Below are 23666 nucleotides of genomic sequence, written 5' to 3'. Positions count from 1 at the left end.
TGATAAAGTCTTTCTCACTTTTATACGTTGAAATATGATTTGATATTCACTGGAGATAAAGCTGATATAGTGAGAGTTTCCCCAGGGCTCCTGCTGGAAACTGAAATGGCATCATCTGTGATGAACCCCAGGATTCATCTTTGGATTAGGATCTGGGTGAGTTGGAGGAGATGAGGGGTAGGTCGAGGGTTCAAGCATGAAGAGAACAAATATGAAATAGGGTTTAAGTCAGATGGCCATAAGCATTTCTTAGTTGCTCTTATGCATCTGAAAATCTGGAACAAAGTAAGAGAAGGGCTTAGAGGGGCCTTAGCTGGCCCACCTCCATCACTCACAGGCTGCAGGGACTCCCACGATACCTGACCCTGATTCTAATAGGGCTACATGTTCGTTTACTGAAAACAGGATATAAAACAATGTGCTATTTCATCTTCCGTATTTATCTCTCCCAGATCCAGCGAGAAGCAAATTTGCACATAATGACAGATCGCAGGCATCTAGCCCCAAATAGAGTGCCTGGTTGTGATCCATCATCATGACGTTTCAGCTTTAGCAAACATGGCTGCTCACAGAGGGACACAATCCGTGAGTGAAATTGGAGGGAGAGGTTTTTAGGAGCCATACATCAATAGAAGAAGGGATGAGGGAGCGTACTGATGGGATTCATCCTCCAGCAGTGGGCAGTCCTTTACATTGTATTTTTTTTTTCTTTTCAATGAATATCCAAAGATCGTATATCTTTGTCACTTGGGAATCATATGGAGACTTACAGCAGATGAAATCTAAGTTAGTGGTTGTTTCACCAAGATAGCCAAATCTTCCTTGAGGGATAAATCAGAGAAGGGGGGCATAGGGGATTTAATTTAATTAGTTGGCTATAAAATCAAACGGAGTGGTTTTTGTTTGTTTTTAAAAAAAAAATTTTTTTTAACGTTTATTTATTTTTGGGACAGAGAGAGACAGAGCATGAACGGGGAGGGGCAGAGAGAGAGAGGGAGACACAGAATCGGAAATAGGCTCCAGGCTCTGAGCCATCAGCCCAGAGCCTGACGCGGGGCTCGAACTCACGGACCGCGAGATCGTGACCTGGCTGAAGTCGGACGCTTAACCGACTGCGCCACCCAGGCGCCCCTGTTTGTTTGTTTTTTTGGTGTTGCTTTGAATTTTTGTCAGGGTTTGGATTATCACTGGATCAAATTTGGAGAGAGACCACACAAAAATTAGTTGTCATATACTTCAGTTATATTTTCAATCAAGGTAGAACCATTACAAAATCTTGCTATTGAAGAAAATATGAACAGATTCAAAATTTAGGCCATCTGTAAAGTGTTTATTTGACTAGCTTAAAAATAAAGACGTACATATTAAAGAATTAAGGCTGAAAGCTAAAAACTAAAAAGAAAACAGAAACATCAAAATTACGAGTGAGTAGAAAGTAATTGGAGAAAACACTTAAAATAAGGTATTTACTCTAGTCAGATCCTAACTGCCAAGTTAGGTGAGTCAGTGGATATGCAAATGACTCAGGTCTCTAACACTCAATATCCCAATCGAGGTGCACCACCTGAGTCTTTAGCTTGAGTTGCTCAGATAACTGCTGAACCCTCTGGGGTACTTGCCACAGAGTTAGGAGAGAGCGTCAAACTTGAATCCAGTACTAGTGAAATCACCACCCCCCTCCCCAAGTTAAAAAGCTACTGGGAGGTGATCTAGTTAGAGTACTCATTGGTTCATGCAAGAACACTGTGCCATCTCGTGAGGGGGATGGTCACTACATTTCTTCTTCAAGACACGTCATGCTGATTGATTAGTGGTTCTTTCCTATTGCTCCAGGAAGCAGTTAAATACAACCTCTCATTTTGGTAAAGTAAAAAATGAGGCATGGACAGTGCAAGCATTGATTTTATGCCATAAATGAAGACCACATTAACATGAGAGCTGTAACTTTTTCTGACTTTAGGCAAATAAATAAGCCCCCAAAGTGTTGTGCTGTTAGAATAGAAACTCCATTTGAACAACTACGGTTAAAAGGGAAGGATACTAGGTCTCTTGAGACTTTAAGAGCAGGCATTCTGCATGGCCTTTGGAGGGCCAGCATGAACTGGAGTGCTGTAGAGACCCGTGAAACCCCTCTGTGCATCTATTTTATTCTCCTTTTGTTTCTGCAGATCACTTTTCTCTATTTCCCAGTCCCCATGGTAGTTTCAAGTACATTAATGAAGGCCCAAGAGTCAAATACAAGGACTGGTTAAAGATATACTTAAGAAAATCCAGAAAGGTGACAGAGGATTCTGGAGGTCAGTGGATGAGAGCAACCATAATGGAAGAGGTTAACATAAATTCATAAAAAGAACTTAAAACAGCACAATTAACCAAAACAACAAATATTACAAAATCCAGAGGTGGGTAAGAGAGGGTGATTGCTTGCTGAATTTTAGCACTGAAATGTATGCAATCCTTTTTTATTGTTTAATGCCTTAGGGATCTACTTTCATTGGAAGAGTTTAAGAGGGGACACTGTATCTCCAGGGAGAAACCAGACTTCATCTATGGTGAGGAAGCAGAGTGATTGATCTCTGATGAGTACTGTTCATAATTCTGTGATGCAAGCATTTGCGGAGACGCTATGTGGGGTTTGCATAAGAATGCAAGTAAACGAGAGACTTCTACAAACAGTTGACCTTTCCCATCAGTCTTTTTTTCTTTCTTCTTTTGTTTGATTCACTTTTATTATTAGGAGCAAAAAGTGAGCAGATTAGAATTTTATTTCCTTTCATAATTCATAAACATGATAGATATGACTAAATAGTTTGGAAATTTTCAATTTCAACAGGTATCCTGTGTTGAACACAAGAATCTTCCATTTAGCCACATTATTATTGAATTTCCATTGGTTTTTCATCCAGAAGACATGTTTGAGTGATCTATATTGTATTGTGTGTGATCCTCAGTACTAATTAGCACAGACCATGCACTGCTAACAGTGTCCGGCACTGTTTTAAGAGCCTCACCCATGTGACTTCATGTAATCTATATCCACATCCAGCCACATTGACATTGTTAGTTACCTGTTCTTTTGCTGAGGAAACTGAGGCACAGAGATAGTAAACAATGAGGCCTGGGTCACACAGGAAGGAAGTTGGATGTGAATGTCGGCATGGAGTCTCCAAAGCCTTTTCCTTAACTTGGCTATCTTTCCAAAGGTCACAAATATAAATATCTACATTAAGGAGCAGTTTATGATACACACTGACAGAGTGGTTTTCCAAAAGTAGAGTAGGCATTGCTGATTTCCAGGTGTTTGACCTGGCCAAAAAAAATGTTGAAGGATGGGGAATTATGAATGTTGAACTTAACTGTTAGACAATGGGGACCCACTAAAGAATTAGAGATTTTGCAGCAAAGAGGGAAAACCAAAGGTTTGATGCTTTAGTGGGAAGACAATTTGGCAGCCCTGTGAGGGAGATGGTTTCATCGGGGAGAACTGGGCCCTGGGATCTAGGGTGTTAGGGCCAAGGTGAAGGACTTCAGGAATAATCTCGCAATTGTGTAGGTATACAGGATTTGGGCTTACACCAATATGATTTTAGGAGACATGGAAAAGATAAAAAAGATAAACCATAATACTTTCCCTTTTTCTCAGCTTTCTTTCCTTACCACAAGTACACTTAATTTTTCTGTTTTGTTTCCCTGAGAGAATTTCCTAGGGCAGCAAAATAGTCATGTTTTGCCTTTGATATCTGAGTGCTAATCAGATGTTCAATGGCTTTGTTCTGCTGTTTATGACTTGAAAGGTAACCATATGGGACAAATGAAAGCATGATCCTCAGTCTATACTCTGTTTATGGTAGATCCAGTACAGGAGCTTCAATGGCTACATTTGAGGGACTCTGAATATTTAAACATAAGCAAAGCCTTTGAAAGCCTAGATAATGTTGATCAGTCTCTAGAAAATGACAGGGATTGACACACGCTCCCATGGATTTACATAACAGGGTAAGATGTATCTTAAGCTCTTTACACTTCTGCCCTTTATATTAGAGGGTTGCCCTCTTGAGGAAAGGTCTGATTCCTTTATATCCTTCAGTGCTTTGCATTTAGATTTGTATTGCTTGACTTTTTTTTGCCGGTAATTCTTACTGGGACCTGTTGTAGCATGTGGTTCTTTGTGTGTTTTTTGTTTTATTTTTTTCATAGACCTTAGATCATCTCTTTTTATTTTATTTTTTAAAGTTTATTTATTTTGAGACACAGAGCACAAGTGGGAGAGGGGCAGAGAGTGAGAGGGAGAGAGAGAATCCCAAGCAGGCTCTGCCTGACATGGGGCTTGATCTCACAAAGCATAAGATCATGACCTGAGCTGAAATTAAGAGTTGGACACTTAATCGACTAAGCCACTCAGGAACCACAGTCAGACTATCTCTTTTAAAAATGAGTCATCCCTGGGGCCCCTGGGTGGCTCAGTTGGTTAAGCATCCAACTCCTGGTTTTGGCTCAGGTCATTGTATCACGGTTCGGACTGTGAATGTGAGAACTGTCAGTATTTCTACTGTGTGGAGCCTGCTTGCGATCCTCTCTCTCTCCCTCTCTCTCTGTCCCTCCCTTGCTTGCTCTTTCTCTCTCAAAAAATAAAAAATAAAAAATAAATGAGTTATCCCAACAACATACTAAGTGAACTAAGTCAGACATAAAAGGACAAATAATGAGTTTTTTCATTTGCAGAAGTTACTTAGTATAGTCAAATTCATAAAGACAGAAAGTAGAATAGTGGTTACCAGGGGCTGGGGTGGGTGAGGGGGAATGGGGATTGTTTAATGGATACAGAGTTCCAGATCATTCTATGGGACGATGGAAAATTTCTCAAAATGGCTAGTGGCGATGGCCACACAACAATGTAAATGTAGGTTATGTCACTGAAACTTACACTTAAAAATGGTTAAAGTGGCAAACTTTATATTGTATATATTTTATCATGACCAAAAAAAAAGAGTCATACTAACTTACCCTAGTTTCCCCTTTCAAGACTGATATGTTGGTGGCTATGTTCCGGGGATCTCACTAATAATTCTATATTGCTTGAATTGTGCAATCTTTTTTGAAATGTGCAATCTGAGAATTTATTAAAAATGGGGCAGACCCCATCACTTACTTCCATCCAGGTAAATAATTGATCCTGTTTGCCTAGTGGCATTTCACAAGCCATATTCTCTTGAAACTTAGATCTACAAGGTGTTAATAAATGTCACTGAAAAATAATTTAGGGAATTATAGAGCTTGAGAAGCTGTGAGTTAACAATACTAAGAATCTTTCTTACTCTTAGACTTCTTTCAAATTTTAGCATACTAATGTGAATAAAGAATATTCGAGAGAGTAGCAGAGTATGCATATCTCCCCCCAAACTTCTGGCCACACACCTGTCTAATAACAGAAAATCTTTTGGGACTAGAATTCCTTGGATAACAGTTTGGGGGAATGGGGAGTGGCAGGATAAAGTCCAGCTATTTAGTATGGATTCCAACATGTTCCATGACGATTCCACTAAAATTCCAACCTTCTACATCCCCACCCCCCACTCAGTGCGTAGCCATGTTATACTTCTTGATTAGTGTAATTTGCACTCTTGGCTCCCATGTACTTGTTCAAGCTCAGTCTAGTATGCACTCCTCTCCTGTTTATCCTCCAGAGAAACTTGACCTCATTCAAGTTTTTCTTGGCTTTCTAAGTGTGAAGGAGTTGCAAATGTCTTATTACATCTTTTGAAGCATTAATGCATACCTTAGCTATTTACGTGAGCAGTTATGACATTTTACCTTTATTATTGCTAATTGTTCACAAGTCTCTCTTATCTACTACATGTTAAGTTTCATGAGTGCAAGGCAAGGCCATGTCTTATTCATCTTCGCATTTTCCCCACCCTGTTGTCATTCACGTCAAATAGGTATTCCCTATGTATATGTTTGCAAACTTGAATTTCATTACTTAGCAGTACCTATGGTGCATCAAGCATCCGAACCAGGTTTAATTGGTAGGATTAAAAAAATATTAGTCACAGTTTCTGTTTGTTAGCAGATAGGAAACCAACACATGCAGAGCTGAAATAATTTTAGAAAAATTATAAAGTGAAATTGCTGGTGCAAATGGGGGAAAAGAAATAGAATACGTGAGAAAAGCAAAACCTTAAAGACTAATGTAGTTGGCTGGGTTGAAGGATAGCACTTGAGCTGAGTTTTAAAGAACGTGATGGACATGAATTAGTGGAGAGGACCAGAAGTGCTGCTTTCCTTTGCTGTCATCCTAATTTACATCATCAGCGTCTTTATCAGAATTATTAAAACCCACCTTTCCTATCACCATTTTGTTATCAAAAAGCTGTCCATGGATGGTGCTGTCTGTTGACCTTTTCACATCTACCTGGTGTAACCGGGCTTCCTTGGCTAAGACGATGTCTATTTCTATAGTTTAGCATCTCACTGGTGAAGTTATTTTTTTCCTTTGATCCTGTGGATGGTGCGTAAGTGACAAAGGGAAATGACAGAGGTGTTTTTATACTCTAGCAAGTCATAGTATATTAACCACATGACGTAACTGTTGTTTTATGTATCATGACCTGAACCTTAATGCCATGTTGCCACCATATTCTGGTGGGAAAAAGACTCCGAGGCTTTTTCTGCTTTGGTATTATCTACTTAAATAATTCTGATTTTTAAGACTCCAAAAAAGTTGTCACAAGTCTTGCTTTATGGAAACCTGCGGAAGGAGATGTTGCCTAACTGACGTCAGCCCTTGCTAATTACTTGGCAATCACTTGGCCTTCACAGGTACCATGGACGTTTCTGCCATTGCTGACAAATGGGAAGGGACATGTAGTGACGTTCATTGTGCCACAGGCCGTCAACAGCAGGGAAAGACTGATTTGGCAGCTCCAGCGATGGAACTTCAAAAGGAAAAAATGTTGAAAAATTTAAGGTGCCTAGTTGGTTGAATTATATCACAGAAATAATGGGAACATTTAGGCCAGGCGAAAAAGAGAGACATAACTGCATTTAAAGGATTGCCATATCATTCTACAAACCTCCAGCAGCCTACTTTCTCCAAACTGGGCATGCGGCTCTCTTACTAGGTGAAAGTCCAGCCAGGCATGTCTGCTTTCGTGAGCATTCAGCAGGAGAAACGCCAGCTCTCCTTAAGATTACGAACCACTAGGGGCGCCTGGGGGCTGGGTCAGTTGAGCATCCAACTTCCGCCGAGGTCATGATCTCACAATTTGTGGATTAGATCCCCGCCTCTGACTGTGTGCTGACAGCGTGGAGCCCAGAGCCTGCTTCAGATTCTGTGTCTCTCTCCCCTTCCCCGCTTGCGCGCGCTCTCTCTCTCTCAAAATAAATAAACATTAAAAAAAAAATTACAAACCACTAACATTTCCTTTCATTGGGATACTTCTTTTGAAAGAGATATTAAGCTGTTACATTTAACCAAATAGTACATGGGAAGGTGCTTTGTAAACAGTAATTTCCAGCAGCAATAACAGAAGAATATTTTATGCATTATAATATACTTCTAACACTCCGTTCTATATGTGAATGCTCTTATTTTCATTATTTGAGGCAATTTCTCATCCTGGAATTTAGAGCTTACTTGCATTCGGTTTATAAGACAGATTTCCCATTATCATTTGATGCAGGCGTGAGAGACGGAAGGAACATCGGCAAAAAATGTTAAATATGAACAAGGGGCAGTGGTGGTGGGTGGTCGTGGTTATGGGAGTAGAAGGAGGTCATGATAGTAAGGCCTGTCCTGAGAATCAGTATCATTCAATTGCTTGAATTTCTGCTGCCATAGGAGCAAATGTCAATGCCTCATTTCAGAGGAGTAGCTTTGAAGTACACTAATATGCAAAATCATAGGGGAGAGGAAAGGAAACTGCAAGGGAGTAGCTGTAAACAAAACGATCGTTATTAAGTGAATCTGGCACTTTTGTTTTTGTTGCTCATATAAATAATGTTAGAAATAACTCTAACTTCAGACGTAAATTTCAGTCTATTCTTGAGATTGTATCTTGAGATATTATTTGTTAAGCGGTTCTTTCCTCTAACTTCTTTCCCCCTGGTTAATCAGAGACTTCCATATTGCCCCAAGAAGTAGGAATATTGTAAAAGGAATAAAAAGAACTAGAAAGAGTCAGTGTTCAGTTTCCTTGACTTTCAATATAGGGCTTTGAGATTCAAAAGGGAAAACCTAAACCATTTAAGGAACAATTTACACCTGGAAGTAGAAGGAATGAGGAAGTAGAAAATGAGATTATGCTTCAATAGGGTCGCCTCTACCCTGCCCCCTGGTGGGAAGATAGAGGAATGACACAGGAATAGTTCAGGAGATTTCGATTAAAGACTTGGGCAATGCAGGAAACCAAATCATTGATTCTTTGCGGAGGGAGTCTTGCATGCAACCTGTATAAAGGAGGTACGACAGTGGCCTATCTTGTCCCTGAAGGTCCTTTTAATGTTAGCTGTCTACATATTGCTCTCTTGTCAGTTTGCGGAAGGATTTCAGGCTGTACCTAAACTGCCCCATGTAGATAGATACCATCCTACCCCCACCTCTTTAAATAACCCATTACAAATTCTCAAGTTGACTAATATGCCTAAGGGAATACAGCCAGTCTATTGCTAGTATTCACCCCAAACATACAGTTAGGATTCAAACTCAGACTATTTCATGCAAGGAACGAGCTCCATTTAACCACTAGGAATTACAGAGAGATCCAAGGAACTGAGTCATAAGAACTGTCATCAGAGGATGCCGAAACTGTGACAAGTTTACCTCTGAATTGGGCAGCCTGCTGCTTAGAAGAACACTTTCCACTAGTCATAATCTTGTGAAAAATAAAAAAAAATCTTTATTTTATTTATATTTAGAATGGCTTTTTATAGATGTTAATGATCATAAACTTGTATCTTATTTGTACCCTACTCAAGAAATGATCAACAACCTTCTGTCTTTAGTTTTTTTCTGAGGTTAAGTTTTTTTTCACTTATAAAATTAAATAAAACACTACTATACAGGGCTACGAGGATTAAATTGGATAACATGTCAAATGTCGAAGCACTTAGCACAGTGTCTGACACATACAAGACCTAGAAAACTTTAGTGATTGTCTTAGAAAACAAGAAAAAGAAAAAGAAAAAATGTTCTAGGGCTATTTTTATGTATTAACCACATAAAAAGGTCAGGTGCCAAAATAAAATATGTATCATTTCTATTTAATGGCTCTACCTCTTAATTTCCCTGGGAGATTTACCCAAAGGCACTTTTTCCCTGATATTATAATTCTGTTGAGATCTTGAGGAGGGATTTCAGTGATTTCACAGATGCAAATGAAATAAGAAGCAGGGGAGCCCATCTTCATGATCCTTTGTAAACTTCATTCTGCACGAGCTAGGGTATGTGCATATCATCCTGTCCCAAACATACCCTAAGTCTCTGTCCCCATGACGGCCAGAGCCAGAGCCCAATGCCTACCTTTGAGGAGACTGTGTTTTGAGTCTCCCAAACCCACATATCTGATTTCTTTAATCAGATATGTGCAATCTTTAATTGTTTAAATCAGATATGTGCAATAAATTCTTTAATCAGATATGTGCAATTCTTTAATCAGTACAATCTTTCTTCTGAAGAACTCATGGCATTATCATTAGAGAATGTTATCCCATTTCTTTCTTTGGTTTGCAGAATAGAGGAGAAACCGTTATTTGATGTTATACAGGGTATTTAGCAAAATCCTGGTCTCTCTAGAGGGTAGCTCGGAGTTCACATAGGAGGAAGTTTGATGTTACGCAAGGGGGCATCTCTGGTGACAAAGAGGGCCATTGTATGTATTTTTTTTTTTTGCTTAATTAGGATAATCACTTTTCATTACCTGCTGCTTAATTCAATGTTTCTAAAATTCAAGGCCCATATTAATCTCATTTAACACAATAGCAACATTCATTAGAAAACATTTCTTATTTAGTCTTGATGGGTTCTTCACAATTGTCATATTATAGATAATGTAGTAGGGATAATTTTGTTTCAATGCCTGACCTATAGTCCCATCATTTTTGTTGTTATTGGTGCAGATAATAAACTGCTATTAAATCCCAATATTCTAAAAGATTGCTAAAATGACTGAGCATCTGTTAGTTTGAGCTTTTTTCCTCCAGGGCAGCAATTTGAATTTTTTGTAAGCTAACTTTTGCTTGGTTATTTGTGTTTGTTGAGGCAGGAGTATTTAAATCTTGATACAACTTTTTTTTCTTCATGTGAAGGAACTCCAAAACAGTTTATATTCTCTTTCCACCTCCCATCTGCCCTGCCTTAGGCACCTAAAAACTAGAATCTTCTTTACTTTGTTGTAAGAGGCAAGAGACAAGCCTTCTGGGGGAAGAGAAGGGCTTGGCATTGATAATATTTTCCCAGTCTTTTGGCTTAAGCCCTCCTAAAATAAATAATTCAAAATGTTAGGGATGTTTCAGTGCATATCAATCCAAGGTGCAGAAGGGTGTGTCTGGTCTTTGCACAGCCAACAGCTAATCAAAGACTTGCTTATCATAAATGTATTCATGTAGGAAATAAGAACCTGATCTGTTTAAATCTTACAGAGCATACAAGACCCAGTTCACAGCTTTGAGTAAAATTCCTGACTCCCTTTGATAAGATTGTGGGGACAAATGTGAAATATTTTTAGAAAAGTAGAAACATCGTAAAGACTGCAGGTACTTCACTGGTGTGTTTCTGGAATTTTCTGTCAATAGCATTGCTAGAATTAATCGATTATATACAGCTACACTGCTGTCCCCTCAATTCACCTGCACACATGTTACAATCACCTGTCTTGATAGAAACAAGCAATTGCTTCAAGATTGTTTTCTATACCAGTGTTTAGTAGAACTACTCTACTCTACGGGTTAGAATGTTTCCTTAGTCTTTGAATTTTGAGGAAACCATACATTATACTTTATTTTACCCAGAATGTCTCAAAAAAGTGAAACAGGTCATCTTCATAGTTTCTTGTTGTCTCTTAAGGTTTACAAAGTGGAGGAATTCATATGACTTGGACGAAATGTGCAGCTATTGGTTTTGAGGAGTTTGTTAAGTACTGGTTTTATCCCCCAGTTTATTTGGGGATCTATTTATTTCATATAGAGGAAAGGAAAGTGGATTAGGGCACTGGTATAGGAATAGAAGAAATTGTGATTTTTCTCTTCTCAAGTGTTGAATGTTTTGTATACATTTTCAATGGTATGCACCTTCCAAGTATTTCTCTGTCAGTTATGTATCTTTTACACTCTTATAACGTAGGCTGCAAATCTCCTCATGCAAACACAGAACCCAATGAGTGAAAATGCTAACCAGCCCAGGGCCACGGGCTGAGAGGTGGGAATTAATTTGTCTTTAGGTTTCCTCATATTGAACTTTACTAGATGGACAGTGCTGACCCTTGCTCTTATTAATTCATTGACCTTACATTATCCCATAAAAAATTACTTAAGGAAATTTTTATTTGACAATTTGAGGATGTTATATGACTGTCAAAAGCAAATTATACAATTTCTCCTTCTCTAACATTTATGCTTTCTTGCAGTTTTTAAATTTTGTCAGTCAACACACGTTTCACTAAGTTCCTTTTGTGGGTAGGAGGCTTCTAGAATTTTCTTTACAAGGGACAAGAGGATGCATGAAATATAGTTCCTTCTTAGAAGAGGTTTTAGGGGGAGCTAAGGTAGCTACCCTAGAACATTAAACAGTCATTCAGGTAGGTGCGCCTAGGTGGGTCAGTCGGTTAAGCGTCTGACTTTGGCTTAGGTCATGGTCTCATGGTTCATGGGTTCGAGCCCCGTGCCCGGCTCTGCGCTGACTGCTTGGAACCTGGAGCCTTCTTTGGATTCTGTGTCCTTCTCTCTCTCTCTCTCTCTGCCCCTTCCCCACTCACACACACACACACACACACACTCACACACTCTCTCTCTCTCTCTCTCCCCAAAATGAATAAACGTTAAAAAATTAAAAAAAAAAAAAACAGTCATTCAGGTATTGTTTGGTTAACTACCATGGAAGTGAGATAGAGAATTCATGTTACCCTTCAGAGAAAGGGTTGTCAACAGGCTGGAGCAGTTGAGATATGGCACTTGTCCCAGACTTTAGAAACAGTAAGGGGTGCCTGGGTGGTTCAGTCAGTTAAGCATACAACTTCTTGATTTCAGCTCAGGTCATGATCTCAGGGTTGGTAAGTTTGAGCCCTGTGTCTGGCTCTGGGCTGACAGTGCGGAGTCTGCTTGGGATTCTCTCTCTGCCCCTCCCCTGCTTTCTTTCTCTCTCTCCCAAAATGAATAAACATTAAAAAAAAAAAAGCAGCAGTTATGGTGTAGGGTAAAAAAAACAGTAAAATGGGCTAAGCAGACCTTGGTTCTCACTTTAGACTACACTTGAATGAGTTATACAATCACCCTGTGTCTCAGTTTTCTCATCTGTAAAATGAAAAGCTTAGATATAATTTTAGTGTCTATCTAGAACTAAATGTAATTATTTGGGTGAGAAGGACTCTTCTGGGTAAGGCAGCTTCTGCAGTGTCTGCCAATGATCCCTGCCTTCTGTTATTTATGGCAACATTGAGGGAATGTCACTTCAATGATTAGATTATGAAATATTGGGACCTTTGTCTTGCTAGCAGACTCCCTCTATTGCTTTTTGGCTTGTGTGTACTTTGATAAGGCAAGTTGCTGTGTTGGAGAAGCCCCGAGGCAAGAAGCTGAGGGCCACATCCAGACAAGAACAATCGATGAGTTGAGGTGCTCCGCCTAACAGCCAATGAAGAGCTGAATGCTTCCAACAACTATTGAGTGACATGCTTCCCCAGCAGAGCCCACAGATGAGATTGCATTCACTGAGCCAACACTTTCACTGCAGCTTTGTGAGAGACCATGAAGCAATGAGGACTCAGTTGGTCACGTCCAGATTCCTGACTTACAGAGACTGTGGTGTAATAAATGGGTGTTGTTTTAACAGGCCATATTGTCGGATAATTTGATACTCAGCAATAGACAATGAATACACCCATTTAACTAAAATATATTGTTTGGGGGTGCCTGGGTGGTGCAGTCGGTTAAGCGTCCGACTTCAGCCAGGTCACGATCTCGCGGTCCGTGAGTTCGAGCCCCGCGTCAGGCTCTGGGCTGATGGCTCGGAGCCTGGAGCCTGTTTCCGATTCTGTGTCTCCCTCTCTCTGCCCCTCCCCCGTTCATGCTCTGTCTCTCTCTGTCCCAAAAATAAATAAAAAACGTTGAAAAAAAATTTTTAAATATATTGTTTGGTATCACAAATACTGTTTAGTTATTATGGAACTTTTATTACAATGTAAATAATGTAGTTAATTTTTATTATAACGTAGATGAGCAAAGGAGGTGTCTATACGACTTTCTACATTGAAATAATCCCTGGTAAAACCTTGATAAAGCTGTTAACCTTCATTAAATCTGTTGGACCTCTTTCAGCGTACACGTGCGTGTGGTTTGGTTTCTCCATGTATCATTTGGTGTCATCTGTTTTCTTTCAGGAATCTTTCTTTCTTTCTTTCTTCCTCTCTTTTTCTTTCTTTCTTTCTTTTTCTTTCTTCCTCTCTTTTTCTTTCTTTCTTTCTTTTTCTTTCTTTCTTTCTTTTTCTTTCTTTCTCTTTCTTTCTTTCTCTTTCTTTCTTTCTCTTTCTTTCTTTCTCTTTCTTTCTCTTTCTTTTTCTTTCTTTCTTTCTCTTTCTCTTTCTCTCTCTTTCCCTTCCTTCCTTCCTTCCTCCCTCCCTCCCTCCCTCCCACTCTCCTTTTCTTTTTTTCTCTCTCTTTTCTTTCTTCTTTCCTTCTTCCTCTCTTTATCTCTTTGTCTCTCTCTCTCTTTCCCTTCCTTCCTTCCTTCCTTCCTCCCTCCCTCCCACTCTCTTTTTCTTTTTTTCTCTCTTTTCTTTCTTCTTTCTTTCTTTCTTTCTTCCTTTCTTTCTTCCTCTCTTTATCTCTTTGTCTCTCTCTCTCTTTCCCTTCCTTCCTTCCTTCCAATACTGGCTGAAAATGAACTCATATTACCTTTACGTATGGACGACTCAGCAGTGCACACTTAGCCCGGTCTGGTGCCAGTTCTTTAGCCTTTGCCTTTTCCAGCTCAGCAATACAAGCCACTGACTTTGGGACCCAGGACAATGCCTCCCCAGAGATGGTGGATCTCATCATATTTGTCATTGTCATTGGTCCTCATAGCTTCCACCTGCTTGGACAGACCTCCTTTGTCTTCTGAGTGAACCTGTGTGAGGTTTTCCTGTGGACCAGATGCCCAGCCTGGCCTTCCTCTTGATAACGCAATGGGGAACACCCACCTTATGACACAGGGCAGACAGGAAGACAGCCAGCTCAGTGGGGTCCACAGAATGTAAAATCACTATCAGCTGAGACTTCTTATTTTCCATTAAGGTAGGACAGTATTAACCCCCACTTGAAGAACAGGTGGCCTCTTAGTGGGGTCATCCCCTTTGCTAGCAACTTTGTTCTCAATTCAGGCCAAAATTGCCTGCTTCTTCTCTTGCTTGGTCTCTGGTCTGAATCTGTGGATGAACTTAAGCAATTGAATAACTGTTTGGTGGTCCAAGGCCTGGGTGAACTGATTAATAACAGAATGAATTTTCAGATGTTTAAAGGGAAGAGCCTTTGCCACTGCAACCAGATGCAGAGGGGACATTTCACAGAGTGAAGTCCCTTTGAGGCTGGATGTCCTGTCCCTTGTTTTAACAAGGGACTGACCACCTTTTTTGGCCTCTTGCTTCTTCATGACAGCAGGGTCCAAGACCGCCTTCTTCCCTTTAGCCTTCTTTCCTTGTGGCAGCTTTGATAGCTGGAAGAGAGAGAAAGGAAAGGGAATTGTCTCTTTCAGGAATTTCTTAAAACTCCTGTTCCATTGGTAGTACTTTTACAAAATACATGGATTTTTACAAAATAAAATTATTTATGTCATTGTTTGGGTTTAGGGTTGGTTGGAAGGCAGATGTTTGTGCTAGATCATTCATTCTTGCTGGTGCTTTCTTTTCCTAAATTCCTTCTCTCCTGGGTTCAGTGGCAATACTGTGTCTAGCTTTTCTCTGACCCTTTTAGGGTCTCAGTTCAGGCCAGGTTCTAGTCACCCTTGTTTGCTTTTCTTTTTTGGTTCACTTCTTAAATATGAAGGTTTTATTTTTAGAACTTTCCTGTTCTAAATTTGCATTCTCAGAGTTTATCTAGCTTGTACTTATGGTTTAAGCTAGCATTTCCTGAAGTATGGGATAGGAATCACTGCCAGAATGGAATGATTTGGGGGGTTCATGCTCGTATAGGTAACTAATACTGAATCACATGTTGAGAACCTTAAATCCATTTTAATGCTTTTTCTATCCAGAGTACATCAAGTTAGGTATGAAACTTGAACACTCTTCTAATATGGGCTAATCACCCTTGATAATAAAGGAATGCAGTCCTTATGAGCAAATTTATTTTTAGGTAAATAAACCTTAAAATATGGTTTGTTTATTGGAAGATCACTTTCTTTCTTTCTTTCTTTCTTTCTTTCTTTCTTTCTTTCTGTTTCTGTTTCTTTTTTTTGTTTTGTTTTGTTTTTTGAGGATTTTGGGGATCTATCAGACAAATTACTTAACTAACAATAATCAGGCAATTTCTTTCTTTCCTTTGTTTTTTTTTTTTTTGGTCCTGTTTTATTTTATTTTATTTTTAATTTAAATTTTAGTTAGCATACAGTGCGATACTGGTTTCCAGAGTAGAAGTCAGTGATTCATCACTTATATACAACACCCAGGGCCCATCACAGGTGCCTTCCTTAATATCCATCACCCATTTAGCCCATCCTGCACCCACCTCCCCTCCAACAATCTTCAGTTTGTTCTCTATTGTTACAAGTCACTTGTGGTTTGTTTCCTGCTCTTCTTTCCACCCCCCTCACATGTTCATCTGTTTTGTTTCTTTAATTCGACATATGAGTGAAATCACATGGTACTTGTCTTTCTCCAGTTGACTAATTTTGCTCAGCATGATACACTCTAGCTTCAACCATGTCATTGCGAATAGCAAGATTTCATTCTTTTTGATGGCTGAGTAATATCTCATTGTATAAATATCACATCTTCTTTATCCATTCATCATTCGATGGACACTTGAGCTTTCTCCATAGTTTTGCTATTGTCAATAATGCTGTTAAACATTGGGGTGCATGTACTCCTTCCATCTGGGTTTTTGTATCCTTTGGGTAAATACCTAATAGTGCAATTACTGGATTGTAGGGTAGTTCTATTTTTAGTCTCTTGAGGATCCTCCATACTGTTCTTCAGAGTGGCTGCACCAGTTTGCATTCACACCAGCAGGGCAAGAGGCTTCTCCTTTCACCACATCCTCACCAACATCTGTTGTTTCTTGTGTTATAAATTTTAGACATTCTGACAGGTATGAAGTGATATCTCACCATGGTTTTGATTTATATTTCCCTAATGATGAATGATATTGAGCATCTTTTCATGTGTCTATTAGCCATCTGGATGTCTTCTTTGGAAAAGTATCTATTTATGTTTTCTGCCCATTTCTTACCTGGATTATTTGTTTTTTGGGGTGTTGAAATTGATATGTTCTTTATAGATTTTGGATATTAACCCTTTATCAGATGTGCCATTTGAAAATATCTTCTCCCACTCCATAGGCTGCCTTTTAGTTTTGTTGATTGTTTAACTCACTGTGCAGAAGTTTTTATCTTGATGAGGTCCCAATAGTTCATGTTTGCTTTAGTTTCCCTTGTGTTTGGTGATGTGTCTAGTAAGAAATTGCTGCGGCTGAGGTTAAAGAGGGTGCTGCTTGTGTTCTCCTCTAGGATTTTGATGGTTTCCTATCTCACATTTAGGTCATTCATCCATTTTGAGTTTATTTTTGTGTATGGTGTAAGTAAGTGGTTCAGTTTCATTCTTCTGCATGTCACCAGTCAGTTTTCCCAACATCATTTGTTGAAAAGACTGTCTTTTTTCCTTTGGATATTCTTTCCTGCTTTTTTGAAGATTTGTTGCCCATATAGTTGTGGGTCCATTTCTGGGTTTTCTTTGCTGTTCCATTGATCTATGTGTCTGTTTTTGCACTTGTGCCATACTGTCTTGATGACTACAGCTCTATAATATAGCTTGGAATCTGGAATTATGATATTTCCAGCATTGCTTTTTTTTTTCAGGATTGCTTTGGCTATTTGGGGTCTTTTGTGGTTCCATACAAATTTTCGGATTGTTTGTTCTAGCTCTGTAAAAAAATGCTGGTGGTATTTTGAAAGGGATTGCATTAATGTATAGATTGCTTTGGGTAGTATAGATATTTTGACAATGTTCTTCCAATCCATGAGCATGGAATGCTTTTCCATTTCTTTGTGTCTTCAATTTTTTTCATAAGTGTTCTATAGTTTTTAGAGTATGGATCTTTTACCTCTTTAGTTAGGTTTATTCCTAGGTATCTAATTGTTATTGGGGCAATTGCAAATGGGATTGATTCCTTGATTTCTTCTTCTGCTATTTCATTATTGGTGTATAGAAATGCAACAGATTTCTACACATTGATTTTATATCCTGTGACTTTGATAAGTTCATGTATTAGTTACAGCAATTTTTTGGTGCAGTCTTTGGGTTTTATACAGAGTATCATGTCATCAGAGCAGAACTTTTGACAAATAAGGGTAGAATCTGACATTGTATTCTTCTTTGTAGTTAGCTTTTACTCACAGCAAGTGGAACTTTCTGGTGATGGTAGTAATATAAATTTGTCCTTTAATTTATTAAAATAAAAAAGGGAATTTATTTAAGGAAAAACTTTAAGTAAATAATATGTGTGTACAATATGTGATACATGGTTGGAGCAGAATTATGAAGGTAGTAACTGTGGTATGAGAATTTGAGAAGTGGTACACTAGAGATCTAGAAAACCACAAATGCATCATTATCCTCAATTGATCTATTTAATGGTTGTCAATGAACTGAGCATGGTTCTAAAAGGCACAGTATGGATCTGGATAATAAAAAAGAATAATAGATGTTATTAGATGTAAGAGCACTGAGTTGGAAATGATCCTACCTACATTCTCCTGATTGCCTCAGTTTCTTTGCCGGAGAAATCTTGTGCATGGCCCAAAGCAGTGGTTCTCAGACTTTAGGTAGGGGCATCCAATTCACATGGAAGTTTCTTAAAACATAGATTAGTCCCTTGTACCTTCAGAATTTCTGGTTTAGTAGGGTCTGAGAATTTGCAATTCTGAGTTACTAGATCTGGAGACCATACTCAGTCTAGGCTAAATCTTGGACAAAATGCTTATAACATTTTGGGGGCTCAAATTTCAAAGGAAGCTTTTGGTTAAATAACATAGACTTATAGGGTTTTAGAAATGGAAGCAATTGATCCTATGTGTCCTAAAGTGTGGTATAGTTTTCATTGCTGGTATTTAAGAAGACTTAGATGCATTTTAATTTTAATTTATATGTGCTTATATTAAGGTGTAGTAGAAAACCACAGTGTATCAAACCTATTATTTTTCTGCTTAGCATGAGGCTTAATGTGAGTCAATAAAAATTACTGAGTAAAAGATAGTAGTGGGTTTTTCTTAGATTGTGATGGAGAACATGAATAATGGAATTGGGAAATGCTGATTCTTTTTTTTTTTTATTTTTTAGTGTTTATTTCTGAAAGAGAGAGAGAGAGAGGGAAAGTGTGAGCAGGAGAGGGGCAGAAAGAGGGAGACACAGAATCCAAAACAGGCTCTGAGCTTTTAGCACAGAGCCCCATGCAGGAATCGGACCATCGAACCCAAGATCATGACCTGAGGTGAAGTCAGATGCTTAACTGACGGAGCCACCCAGGCATCCCAGGAAATGCTGATTATTAAAGCCTTACCTCTTGACTGCATCTCCATTTTCAACTGTAGTTGCAAATAACCAATAGTTTCTTGATTCCTTTCCATGTTTTTAATGAAGAGCTTTGACAGCTCTTTCCTTGCTCATAGTGTTTCCTAATTGTTTTTCCTTCTACTCCATTCATTGTCTACACTGTTTTCAGTGACATCTCCCTGAAACACAAACTGCAGCATGTTATCTACCCCCCCTACTCTCCCCCCACCCCAAATCCATCAATGGCTTCCTAGCGGCTCAGAATACAGTTCAAATTCCTTAACATCTTACGCAGGCCCCACGATCAGCCTTCTACCATCACCCTCCACTCTTCTACCATATCCACCTAGGATTTGCTTTTACCAAACTACCACGCATCATGGACACCTCTCCTCCTCCTAGACCCCTGTGCCTTTGCACATGCTAATTCTCTGCCGTAAGTGCCTTTCCTCTGCTATTCTGTCTGACTGATTCCTGCTTAGTTATTAAGTCTCAGCTGATCCCATCTCCCATGGTTAGAAACTGCATATGTCTATCATAATATCTATCATGCTATTTTTTAAAAAGTCATAAAATATATGATTAGAGATTTTTCAAATATTAAAAAAGTGTAAAGAAAGTCCTCCTTCCCAGCTTTCCCCAGCCTCACCTTACTCCCTGAAGGAAACACTATTAATAGTCCAGTGTGTTTTTTACACCTTTTTAATCTGCATTTACAAACATACATATAAATAATGAAATCTATCTAAGACTATGGTTTAAGAGGTTGTTTTGTTTTTGTTTTTTTTTTCATTTCAGATCTCATGGGCATCTGTGCACATCAGGGCTTGAAAATCTACTTCTTTTTTTTTTCTTTTTTTAGCAATTGCCTTTTATTTAAGGAGAGATCAAGGAAAGAGACTGACTTTCATGTCTCCAGGGTTTTTTTTTTTTATAAATGCTAGAAAATCTTCATTTAATGCAGCAACTTGTCTTATTTTTATCCTTATTTTATGTCCTTGAATAAAAAATATCTACACTGTTTTCCAGGAGTCATTTCAAGCAAAACTTAGTAACTGACATTTCTTATGTTATTTATCTATGTAGTCATTTATTTTTATCATTACTCTTATCCCATCTGAATGTTTTTTTGTCCTTATCACCCTTGCCACACTTCTAGGACCCATTCTTTATTTATTTATTTTTTATATTTGAATGAAACACTTGAGTGTTTCAGAATATTATTGAATTTGATTTTCACAGTGACTCTGAGAGCTGAGCAGGACAGAATCATTCCTCTTTTACAAGGAGGAAGTTGAGGCATAGAGAAAGTGGTCTAACTATAGCCTGAGCATTCTGTCGTACATCAACAACATGTCCTTTGATTGTCCCTTGCTTGCTCAGGACTCACCATTGTGATGTCCCAGCAGATATGCTCTGAATCTATACTCTTTGAAATAAAAAAAGTCTAGTCTGTTTAGTTTTCCTTAGATAAATTAATTTACACTAAAATATTTGCCGTAATGGTGACTTATTGTGGTACCACTCCCAGATATGAGTGATTATCATAGGAGCTGGTGAGTTAATCTAAGTGAATGATAAATCCCAGTAGGAACTGTTAGAGAAAAGAGTTTTAATCAGAGTAGACTTTTTGGTGTACTCCAAACAATTTTATATGAAAGAGCCTTTGAATCCACATCTCTGAATGAAATCATACCTATTACTTATGTTTTAGGAGGACACAGCCAGCTCTTAGCAGACTTCTTTTTTTCTTTTTGCATATTCTGCTTTATTTTTTTCACATTTTTCCCCCTCTGATCCATCTCAGCCAGTTCTTCAAGTAATCCTGAAAGGAAAGTCAGACTTGCCTGGTTTCTTTGAAAACTTTTCTTCAGAATAGCTGACAAAGTTTTTGAACTGTTGGTATTCATTTTTCATAATAACCCTTCATGAAAATGACCAAAATATTTTCAGAAAGTAGACTACGGGGGGACCTCTTTACTATGCATTTGCCACTTGACTCTTGAGATCCCAATTTAATTCTGTGAATTGAGATTTTTATTGCTACAGGGTGATTGGAAAAATTAATAGCAATTTCCTCAAAGCACTTTGAGGTCCTAAGGGGCCATTTATTGTTTCAACAAGATATTCTCCTCCTAATGTGTGCGTATTATTGTTTATGAAACAATGAGGGCCCAATGAAGAATAAGATTTGTCGTTGCAAAGAGTTTGCCTTTCTTCCTTATCTGCATTGAAACATGATTTTTTTCAAGAAGGATATTAGCACTGAAATCTCTAATCTTTATTCAGAAAGATGGCTTTCTTTTTTTTAATAAAGGACTAGGCTGCATCTTTATCAGTCTGATTTTTTTTCATCCCTGTGGTGCTTTTAAATATACATAGAAAGATGGTCAGAGACTCTAGAAAGAAGGCGGAGCAGTTTCCTGATGGGAGTGAAGGAAGGTCAATAACATCTGTCCTCTGAATAGGGAAAGGGAGCTGCAGGTAGTATAGACAAGGGTCTGAGCAAATTAATTAATACATGAGAGGACATCAGGAAATGGCTTCTCTGGTTTGCTGTAAATGAAATTTAATGAACTTTAGAAAACCAACAAAAAAAGAAAATCTGGGAATTCCTTAGAAATAGATCTCCCAGTTTCCCCTATTGTCTCAATTTGTGAAACAAATTATTTGTCTTATAATGATTTCTATTATTAGTAATAGTAGAGATGATTATATAAAGAGTATCCACAATTAGCTCTGTGCTATGCATGCTACCTACATATTGATTCTTTTGTTTTTTGGTTTCTTGGGGTTTTTTTTTGTTGTTGTTTTTAGGTAGGCTTCATGCTCAGCACGGAGCCCAACACAGGGCCATTGTGGGACCCATCAAGGAGCCCAATGTGAAGCCCAAAGTGGGGCTTGAGCCTATGATCCCCACATCAAAACCAGAGCTGAGATCAAGAGTCAGAAGGCTAACGGACTGAGTCACCCAGGTCCCCCCAGATTGATTCTATTCAATCCTTCACATGGTCTTTGAGGTAAACGCTGTGATCCTCATTTTACAGGTGAAGAACCTGAGTCTCAGTACTAACAACCTGCTCAAAGATGAAGAGCTAGTAAGTGCAGGAGTGTGAGCCAAACCAGGTTGTAGTCAAACTAGCCAAACACATCCCCTCAAGTACTTTAATGCCTCTTGACCTTTCCAAACTCTGGACTGAGTTGCAATGTTCTTCACATGAAATGACAACAATGGAAAACCAGAGTTGCAAATGAGGAACTCCCTTGGCATGCCAGGGCTGAATACTCTTTGCAGCATTTACAGTAGTACTAATAAAATAAATATTCCTGGGGGCAATGGTTTGATGTTTTAGTATATTCTCTGTGCTACTTCTCATTTAGTCAACCAAATTTAATGGACATCTGCTTTGTGAAACTGACTTAAGTGTTGTGTGCACTTGCAAGGGAAATTGCAGATTCCTGACCGATGGCCAGAAAGTTGTGTTGAGATGGTAATCCTGGGGAGGTGGGGAAGACATGAAGAGATATAAGAAGATGGGACGAGTGGATCAATGCTCTTCACATTTATGTTGTTGATGAGTAGAACATTCTAAAATTGGTTAGTATTGCATAAAACAAAGCAACATGTGGCGATTGCTCAGTTAATTTCACCACCATAACCACTTTAACTGAGTAAGCTTTGTGATCTGAATTACCCTGTGTGACTTCCTTATCATCTTCCCCTGCACACCCTCCCCAATTTCTACTTCCATTAGCTTTCCCTCTTCCTTCTGTTTGTTTGCCCTGATGGAAAGAACACTGAACGACAAGTGAGGGGCCATGAGCTGTGCTTCGATTGCCACATACCACCAGTGTGATCTTAGGAGAGGCATTCTATGGCTGCAGTAGATGGCGAAGATGGCCATAGATTTATCATCTTTTGCATTCACACCCTTTGCTTATATCCTCCCACACCGATTCTGGGCTGGACCATGTGACTTGCTTTGACCAAGGGACTTTAGCAAATGTGACATACACAGAGACTTGCAACATGCTTGCACATTTGGCATGTGCTTTTGCTGCTCTCAGAACTCTGCTACCGTCACGTGAAGAAGCCTGAGTTAGCCTGTAGAATGATGAAATATGTGTGGCCCAGTTGTCCTGTCATCCTGGCCAGACAATGAGTGAGTGAGGCCATCCTAGGTCAGCCAGTTGCTGGCTGACTCACTAGTGAGCCCAGCTAAAATTAGCTGAACTAGCCCAAACCAGAGGAAGCTGCCTAGCTGATTTGCAGAATTGGAGCTTCATAAAGGTTGCTTCACTAAGTTTTGGGGCGAGTTATTCATAGCAAAAGTTAACTAATAAAAAATCCAATTAAAAAAACGCTCAAACAATGAATAGCAACATATCCACTGCCTACCCCGAAGCATTGTTGGAGATTATATGGGATAATGAAGTAACTACGCCTATGATAGGCAAAGCTTCTGAGGAGCAGTACCCAGAGGTGTCTTGTGTTTGACCAGCAACTCGATGTTCAGTGAAGAAATCACTGGATAATAAGCTACACAATTATAAGGTGGCAGTAGCAGCCGCAATAGGATAATACAAAATTTAAAATAATTTTTTTAATGTTTATTTATTTTTGAGAGAAAGAGAGACAGAACGTGAGGTGGGAGGGGCAGAGAGAGAGGGAGACACAGGATCCGAAGCAGGCTTTAGGCTCTCAGCTGTCAG

General features: G+C 38.9%; 1 pseudogene; it reads right to left on the bottom strand.

Moving 5' to 3' along the window:
• Window positions 1-6791: 6791 nt before the first annotated feature.
• On the bottom strand, window positions 6792-22858 carry LOC124521171 (60S ribosomal protein L7a-like; annotated as a pseudogene).
• Between the last annotated feature and the right edge of the window lie 808 nt (window positions 22859-23666).

The sequence above is a fragment of the Lynx rufus genome, unplaced genomic scaffold (genome assembly GCF_022079265.1).
Source record: "Lynx rufus isolate CCGP_SWC_20201006 ecotype Redwood Valley unplaced genomic scaffold, mLynRuf1.p SCAF_3, whole genome shotgun sequence".
Classification (NCBI taxonomy): domain Eukaryota; kingdom Metazoa; phylum Chordata; class Mammalia; order Carnivora; family Felidae; genus Lynx; species Lynx rufus.
This window is presented reverse-complemented; position numbering and strand designations above follow the sequence as displayed.